The 8,952-nt window shown below is 42.5% G+C and overlaps 1 long non-coding RNA gene across 4 annotated transcripts; it reads right to left on the reverse strand.

The window, feature by feature from the left end:
- Nucleotides 1–478: 478 nt before the first annotated feature.
- Nucleotides 479–8,928, reverse strand: LOC307214361. 4 transcript variants are annotated; one of them, XR_013837977.1, is made up of 3 exons: nt 7,164–7,659; nt 3,961–4,779; nt 479–1,865 (listed from the first exon to the last, which is right to left on the reverse strand). It is a non-coding gene; the product is annotated as an uncharacterized lncRNA (long non-coding RNA). The 4 variants fall into 4 exon arrangements; XR_013837978.1 differs by lacking the exons at nt 479–1,865; nt 7,164–7,659 and adding an exon at nt 7,668–8,928 and having other exon boundaries at nt 3,569–4,779; XR_013837979.1 differs by lacking the exon at nt 479–1,865 and having other exon boundaries at nt 3,569–4,779; nt 7,203–7,659.
- Between the last annotated feature and the right edge of the window lie 24 nt (nt 8,929–8,952).

Here is an 8,952-nt window from a genome sequence, read left to right on the forward strand (position 1 = left end):
ATGAAAAACAGCTTCATCTGGCACGGTTTGTCAGGATGTTTTATAACAGGTGAACAGATGGTGGGAAGTTGAGAGGTAAAGATAACAATATTCTCGGAGTTTTGGCTACCAGTTTCATTCTCATATACATATTTTATGCTGGCGGGAGTGTGCAACGTGGGAGAGCTAACAGCAAAGTACTTATGATGTATGTAGCTACCCTTTGTGTCTAAGGTTGCTGTTGACAAAAAAGACCCCTCACACATGCCATAGGAGGGCTTCTAGTTTAGAAAGGTATCCAATTCAAGGGCTTGATTCTAGAAGGTGTGCCTGTCATTTCCTTTGCCCCATGCTACTGGCAAATGTGATGAGCCACATGGTGGCTTTTTACATTGAACTGTCCTAGTCAGGTAACATGGAGCAATCCCCTTTCTAAATCTAAAGCATCGCCTTGGACTCAAGTCATAACAGACAGAAAAACCAACACACACTTTTGTGACAGAGAGAAGAAAAGCATTTTTCCTGTTTCCAGTCTAGCGTGTCAAATGGTCCAAAAAAATCATCATCATCATGCTGCACCACTTGCTTTATTTGCCTGCATGATACTAATTTAATTGCTATTATTGTAGATTTTGGTTTTCACCTTATTTTATGTGTAGGCTTTGTTGTTGTTGTTGGCATGCATCTGTCTTGAGATGCAATGGAGTCTGCCCCCAGGGGTGAAGTCAAACCACAGCGTTTGCAGCTCCAGAATGACCTCCCTGGAGCGTAAGTCTGGGCTGTGTGTATGGAGGTCCTGGGTTTTTATTACTCAAGACATTTATGTTTCTTATTACTTTTTAGCTTTTGTAAAAGTTACAGATATAAAGGTGTGAAAGCACAGATAAATGCTTCAGATATCTGATAAGGGAATGGAGAAATTGCATTATGATTCTTTGTAAGTGTTAAAGGAGGGACCCCCGTTTTGTAAGCAACTGCAACCCAAGTTGTCTTAGCAGCCAACAAACAGAGTGCTTCGCCAATACACTTTCAAATTCAAAGCTCTGGCAACATCAGCTGAAAAGGCCTTGTCCTGGCTCCCAATCAACCAAGCCTCTTGTAGCAATGGGATGTAAAACAAGGCATCCGAGATGCTTCCACTGTGTTTGGGCAGTGGCAGGAACGCGAGAGAAGGTAGGGATTCAAACAGCCTAATCCCAAACCACTGGGTGAAATCCAATGGTGCCCATCCAGTAACAGAATAGACACAATCGGAAGAATGAATTTCCCCTCCTGTATACCGTACCTTCAAAATGTGCTTCAGATGGTTATGGGACCCTCTGGAGAGGATTCTAAGGGCATAAAAAATGCAGGGGGAGGGAAGGGAAGGAAGGAGATGCCTGCTGATGTGAAGGTGGATGTTTTTCACAGAAATGTTAATACAGTGGTACCTCGGGTTAAGAACTTAATTCGTTCCGGAGGTCCATTCTTAACCTGAAACTGTTCTTAACCTGAGGTACTACTTTAGCTAATGGGGCCTCCCGCTGCTGCTGCACAGCCACCGCACGATTTCTGTTCTCATCCAGAAGCAAAGTTCTTAACCCGAGGTACTATTTCTGGGTTAGCGGAGTCTGTAACCTGAAGCGTCTGTAACCCGAGGTACCACTGTATATTTGAGTAAATCTGAATTTACCACATGATATAGGTAACCATTTCAAGGAATGCTAAGCTAAGACCTGACCTGTTTACACATGACAAAGACACAAAAAATGATCTTCTGGGCCTTGGTTGCTGTTTTTCTCTTCTACTTAATGCTGATCTGCTAAAAGGTGCATTCTAATGACATTCTTATTTTGCACAAATGGCTGGTTGTTCTTGCTTCCACGGGACTGCGATGCTTCCAGACGCTGCCAAAATAAATCAAAATCATTCATTCATGAATCTGTAATAAGGGTCTTAAGTTCAGCTCAGAAAGCTGCCGGAGAGGAAAGGAGGTCCTCACCAAAGGACAAACCCCTGTTAATAGCCTGCTCCACAGCTCTGACGCACTCGCCTCACATGTTTGAGAAAACACTCTGTCTCTCTCCCTGGCTCCATTCCACTAATAATGAGCTGGTCAAGGTCTAGTGACACAGGGAAGATTCATGCTGTTGAATAGGCAATATCGTTTCCTTAATGGGGCTTGCTAGACTACATCATAGATAAAAATGAAATAAAAGCCCTGGACTTGGCAAGGGGCGTGTGGGAAAATGAGAGGAACTGCTTAGTACACTTCAGTCCTTTAAAATCTCCTAATGGCAAGGAAGTCTATATGCATTACGTCTCATCAAGGTTAATTTTTTTACTCTCAGCAAAGATGCAGATCACTTTTAGTATGTTGCTTGCCTATACAAAAGAGAATAAGAGATTTGTCATACTGTGACAGGGGGTTGTATAATTAAATCATGGGTAGGCAAACTAAGGCCTGGGGGCCAGATCCGGCCCAATCGCCTTCTCAATCTGGCCCACGGACGGTCCAGGAATCAGCGTGTTTTTACATGAGTAGAATGTGTGCTTTTAATTAAAATGCATCTCTGGGTTATGTTGTGAGGCATAGGTATTCGTTCATTCACACACACACACCATATAGTCCGGCCCCCCACAAGGTCTGAGGGACAGTGGACTGGCCCCCTGCTGAAAAAGTTTGCTGACTCCTGCATTAGATGATCATCAGGGTCCATTCCAAATGTAAAATTATATGGGTCTATGATTCTATTATTCTTGTGTGATGTTATAATAACTCAGGCCCGACACGACTTGGATCTTTTTGGCTTGGTAGTTTCCGTCTTCATAAAAATGACACGGGTCACATGTCAGAAGCAAACACAAAGTCATATCACATGACTTTACCAAATCCAGACCAGCAATCTGCTTGCAGAAGTGACCAACTAAAGCTGTGATCATATGGTACCTGGGAGGATGGTTTAGATCTGCCTCTCAAAGGCGGAGAGAGGGGAAATTGGGAGGAGAAATTGTGGGTGGCTTTTAAAATGTACTTTCACTTGTCTGTCCCTAATCCACCAATCAGTTTCACTGGGTGACTACATCGTAACCATCCTCTGGTTTCCACACTTTGTGAATTGGCGTGGATCATTTTGTAATTAAAATGGCATCATCCACACACAAGAGACAGGTATCACTGTGTCAGAGAAACCCCAAGATGGCAGTACAAAACATCCTACATGGGAGCAAAAAACATAAGGGAAAGAAACCCCCCCCCCAACCCCAACCCCCCATCCTAATAGGAACTGAGCATTCTCAATGGCCACAAAATGCTGACCAACTATTGATGAGGGAAAAGAAAAACTAGGAAAGGGAAAAGGAATTCAGCATTTCGGAAAAGGATATGGCTGAAATTCTGACAAAGGATACGGCAATGTTTTGTTGCAGGATCTACTTGTTCCCAATGAAAAACAAAACAAAAGTACAAAACACATTTTTTTAAAGCAACCAAACACCCCAGCAACCACATAATGCTATTAGAAATGTCAGAGCTGGCAGCAGAATAATAGCCAAGGTGCCAGGTGTTCTGTTATTAATTGCTACTCTTACACATTAGACAACAGCCACATTTTTGTGCCAGCCTAATGCATGTAATTTAATTTTTAAACTACTGTATTAACATAAGGCAACCCTTTCAGAACAAGCCATTTTGACCTTAATGTTTGTGTTCCCTTTCAGTGCCATTTCTGCTTGCATCGCAGCAGGTTCAGTCTTGCACGGCAGAAATTCCACGTCTCTTTTTCTACCCTCAAAAGTGAAGCACACGTTTAGTGCTGCACCTGTTACGTTATGACAAAAGGCGATGAGAACTAGCTCTTAGTTTGCATTTTAGTGCGTCATCTATCCACAAGGCAGAAGTCAAAATTTGAGAAAGGAGATCGTTTGACTGCATGCGGATGGCTTTTAGTTGTTGCAGTTTGTTAATGTAACGAGGCACATCTTTGCATCTGCATTACTTACCTGAAATCAGTATTATATGCCCCTTAGTTCTGTTCTCCCGGTTCCTAAGGAAGCTTTCATAGAACTCTCTCTTTAACCAGGAGTGGCTTCCTTCAAAACCACACAGAAAGAATCCAATCAGCACTCCGTCTTCTGAAAGCTACTAGGCAACACGATCAGGTCTGATCAGTTCATGACATTTTAACAGCACCAATTACAAAACAGAGCAGTTATTTAAGTTGTTGAAATGGGACTGAAGGGAGCACAAAGATGATTCTTGATAAAGCTGTCCTTGTTATAATTTTAGATCAGCACGTCTCCATTGTCGTTGCTCAAACACTTTTTGTGCATATAAGGGCGGTGGTGTGTCCACATGGGACAATGCTGAAATGCAGAAACAGAAAATGTAGACAGACCGATTTTCTGTCTACTGTGGAGGTGTAGAATAGATTGAATTTTAGATTATTTCCACCTAAATGGGACATTCAATGGAATATTTCCATGTGTGCATGAGTAGCAGGAGTGGCGGAATTGCAGGTTCAGGGTCTTTGATTTTCTTAACAATCGATGAATTTGGGCAATTGCATCTGTGCATCAATACCCACCCACAATAAAGTTGATGTAGTGTGCTGAAGGGGTATGGGGTTGTGAGCCAGGGTTGTGAAGTAGCCAAGGCTCTGAGACAAAATTAGGTAAAGTGTCTGGCAGGAGGAAGCACAATTTTACCTTGGCAGTAAGACTTCTTGACAGGGGAAGAGGTGGGTGAGCAACAGCCAGAAACAGCAATAATCTGAGACTTTGACACAGGTCAAAAGAAGTACGAGATTCTTCAAAGGAAATCTGAAAGTGGAGCACAAACAGAGGCAGGTTACAGATTATGCTAGGCACTCTGCCTTCTTTTCTCATAAGCAGCATATTAAAATTACTAGTCATACCCAAATATTATGCCGTCCCCTGCAAAATGCAAACCAAAAGCTATTAGAGCTAGAATTTGAATGGCAAACAAAGGGCAAGGTGCCTCGTTACTTGTAGAATAAACAATATTCAAATGCAAGTGTGAATGTACAGTGTCTCTGCAGAACCAAGAACATGGAGTAGTGGTATTCATAATTTGGATTGGCTGGCCCTTCGTGGTTTGCAAGAATAGGTGCTTAAAACTTTGGGCATTTCTTATTTGATCTGTTTTCTCCCCTCCCCCTTTTAATTGAGCACAATCAGTTCTGACCACTATTGACTTGGTATGTGTTCTAATCAATGTTCATTAAATCTGCTTGTTAACAGGAAGGTGTGCTGCGCACTTCAATCACAGTCCTCCAACTATCTCTGAGTCCTAAAGTAGCAGCGAATGGGTCAATAATCCCTGGCCCTGGGTGGGGTGTCAAGAAACGAATATTCAGCTGATCACTGTGCTTTGCAGGAGGGCGTCCTACAGATACCATCTTATCAGGATGTCTGTTCCGAACTGTGCCAGAATCAGGCCTTTGGTCTATCAGACAGGCACCATCTCTATTGTCTTTTTAGCACCTGCTAAAGACTATTCTCTTTCAACAAGCCTTCTAAGTGGGAATTTTTATCCCAATTGCTATCTTTATTAGATTTGAAATTGTTTTTATATATGCAATTGTTTTTATATGCAACTTTTTCCATAAATGCAGTTGGTAGGTATGTGTATGTGTGTGTGTGTGTATATATATATATATATATATATATATATATATACACACACACACACACACACACACACATAGTATTGTAAAGTCACTTTGAGATCAAGATGCATCCTGGGAAGCAGTTCATATATGAAACTAATAATAGTAGGTCAGAAACAACTATCAGAACAATTATATACACATCTACTCAGAAGTAAGCTCAGTTATGCTTATTCCTAGATAAGGATATACGGGACTGCAGTCTCAGTGGTTGGGTTCTTCACTCTGATTATTTTCCTCTAAAACCTCGCAGTGCACTCAAAACACTCCCTACTAACAGTCTACATAGATAGGTGACAGAAAGGGTATTTCTTCGTAATTACCGTAAATGTCTTAAGTCTAATTTCTATTTACCAGTGAACAATTAAAATGTAACTGTGGAAGCTTTATTGAAAATACTTCTAACACACTACTGCATGTTGATTAAGGACTGGGGGGAAACTGCATGCATTCATAAACGAGATTAAATAAGATCCTAAAAAGCACTAGAGATTTTGATTCTTATCTTCCTAAAATTATCTTGTAAAAGACTATAAATATCGGGAGATGAGTAATGTGATTAGAAAAACTGTACAAAATGAGGATGTTAAGCTTTATGGAGTATAAATTAACTAATATGTGTCTAATGTTCAAGACACCCTTGAGGATCAGATAAATAATTTCAAAAGAAATCTTGATTTTAATGTTCAAATTACTACACTGGAGCTAATTCCTTTAACCCTGATGGGAATCAAACTGAGAATGACTTCCCCTCCCTTCTCAAATCGCTCTGGTAGTAGAAATTTGATTCTCCATCCAATCCAGTTCCCAGAGCTGGCCCAAAACAGGTTGGCACCTGAGGCAAACCACAAAATCTACATCAGGAACAAGGGGAGACTAAAGATCTACATTGGAAACAACAGGGGAATAAAGATCTACATTGAGAACAAGGAAGCCAGCAATCCCTCCTACTCCTCAATAGACTGCTGTAGAGATGGCATTAGGGGTGCTGCTGGAGAGGCAGATCCTGCACCACTGTGGCAGTGGCAGTGACAGCAGGCAATGCATTCTTTGGAGGCTGGATCTGCTATCCCTGTGGATTCTGCCTCCGGAGGTGGTTGCCTCACCTTGCCCTATGCGTGGGCTGGCCCTGCCAGTACTCTTTTCCAAATGCTTGCATTTTTTACAGTTTAGATCAGTAGTGACCAAATGTTCCCTGCCATGGACCACTTGAAAATTGCTGAGGGATTTGTTTGAACAACTTAATTATTTTTCTGCCTGTTGTAGCAATTGTAATGCGCTGTGCTAAATTCCATGTGATGAGCCTGAATAAAGCCTGTGGACCACTGGTGGTCTGCAGAACAGTTTGGGAACCCCGGATTGGATTTATATCCTACCACGTCTCCAGAGCTCATGGCAGCTGACAATATATATTTTAACACACAACACAAAGAAAAATGGTTCTGCAACACAATGCATTTCCCACCCCCACCCCCCAAGGTTGTGCATAAGATGGCACCCCTCCTCTGTCCATACCATGTGCAGAAGCCAAGTGGACTAGCACTTGAATCTTACTTCAGCAGTGTTGATGGGATGGTGTTCAATCTTCCACTGCATCTGAGGGCAACAGGATTGTGTATGATAGCCAGGACAGAGAGTGAAACATATGCAGCTGGGAGATAGCCAAAGGGCTGCCCTTGCTGCTCCCCACCACCAGTGTCTGCTGCCCAAAGTGGTCGCTTCCCTTTACCTAATATTAGAGACAACCCTGATTTTAACATTTCCTTTGGGCAATTTGAATCCCCTTTTTGGCAGCCATTTTAGAGTTGCAGTTCCTCCCATGTCAGGCTTCTTCTTTTTCGCTCATTTCCTAAACATGGAATACCCTGTGGCATGTAGTTCCAGCAACACAGATGAAATGCTGGTTATGCACAGTGGCAGTGGAAGGTGATCACGCTTAGAGGAGAATCACAATCAACTTAAATTCCATTGATTTCAGTGGGTCAACTCTAAACATGACTAAGTCTGGATTCAACTCACAGTGGGTCCCGATATATAAACTCATAGGCACAATCCTGTTCTGTTCACAATCTGCCTGACAAAGGATTGCATGCAATTTGGCTTAAAATCAGCACATTTTGGCTTGCCTGTGGGTATGGCTGGGTATCATATTGCTTATATGTTCCATTAATCCATTAATCTTAAAATGCCATAAATAGATAATCATGGCATCACATCTGCCTCAACTAAGCTCATTTCCAGAAAACTATATTGCTCTCAAAATTAAAGGCTGTCACAGATCCTAAAACATGATGTGTTGCCATTCCTACACGTCCTTTATGGCATTTCTTCTGCTAAATTTGAGTATTTATCAATTACATTTCTATCCACCCCTTCCCTGATCTTAAAGCATTACTTGATTCTACCTCCTGCAATTTATCCTCCTGTGAAGCTGAGAATGATGGCCCCTGGTCACCCGGGAGCTTCAAGACAAAGAATTTGAGCCTGGGTCTCTCCAGTCTTAAACCAACAGTCTAACGCAGCCTGTCCTCTGACATTTCCCGTCATTCTGGGGTTCCTGGACCTTAAATAAGGTAGGGCACTTCCTTGCGTTTACTAGCGAGGCTTGAGAGTTGTGCAAAGTGACTGGTAGTGAACAAAAGGCTACACTCATAACTGCATTACTGTATTGTTACAAGCAACTTTTGAATCCTGGGCAGAACCTATAGAACTTGAGAAAATTCTGACACTTCACACATAACAGAGAAAACCTGAAAGTGAAGCACTAATTGGCTAACTGGAATATCCTGGGACAGTTAGTGCTAACACCAGCAGCAAATCCATCTGAGTGGAGTGGGACTTTTCTCCAAGTGAATGAGTTCAGGACTGCAGCCGCTGCATAAATGAAAATGCTTCCGTGTCCGCTTTTAGGCTTGCATATTACTCTGTTGCGGGACTAAGCCTGCCCGTTGATGCAGACGATGCTGTGGTCTGACTCAGTGCAAAGGAGCTTCCTATGTTCCTACATTCTACTCACACGTTACTAGCTTTCTAAGAAGCTTAACAGCCAACTAAGCGGCTAGAAGCAATGCAAAAGTGTGTGTGTAAGACTAGAGGGAGAGTTACAGAGAAGACATAGCTTAACGATGACAAGCTGGAACCCAATTACCGGTGGGGGGGGGTGAACGACCCTGCGCATGTGCAATCGGTGCAATTCTGTCGAGGCTTCATATACCGCCTTGTGTGCCTGGGCGGGTGGGCAAGATGAGGGCGTCCCCGTCTGATTGGCTGATCTGCTTTCCTCTTGTGCTTTTGATTGGCGAGA

This window comes from Podarcis cretensis (genome assembly GCF_951804945.1).
Source record: "Podarcis cretensis genome assembly, chromosome: 4".
Classification (NCBI taxonomy): domain Eukaryota; kingdom Metazoa; phylum Chordata; class Lepidosauria; order Squamata; family Lacertidae; genus Podarcis; species Podarcis cretensis.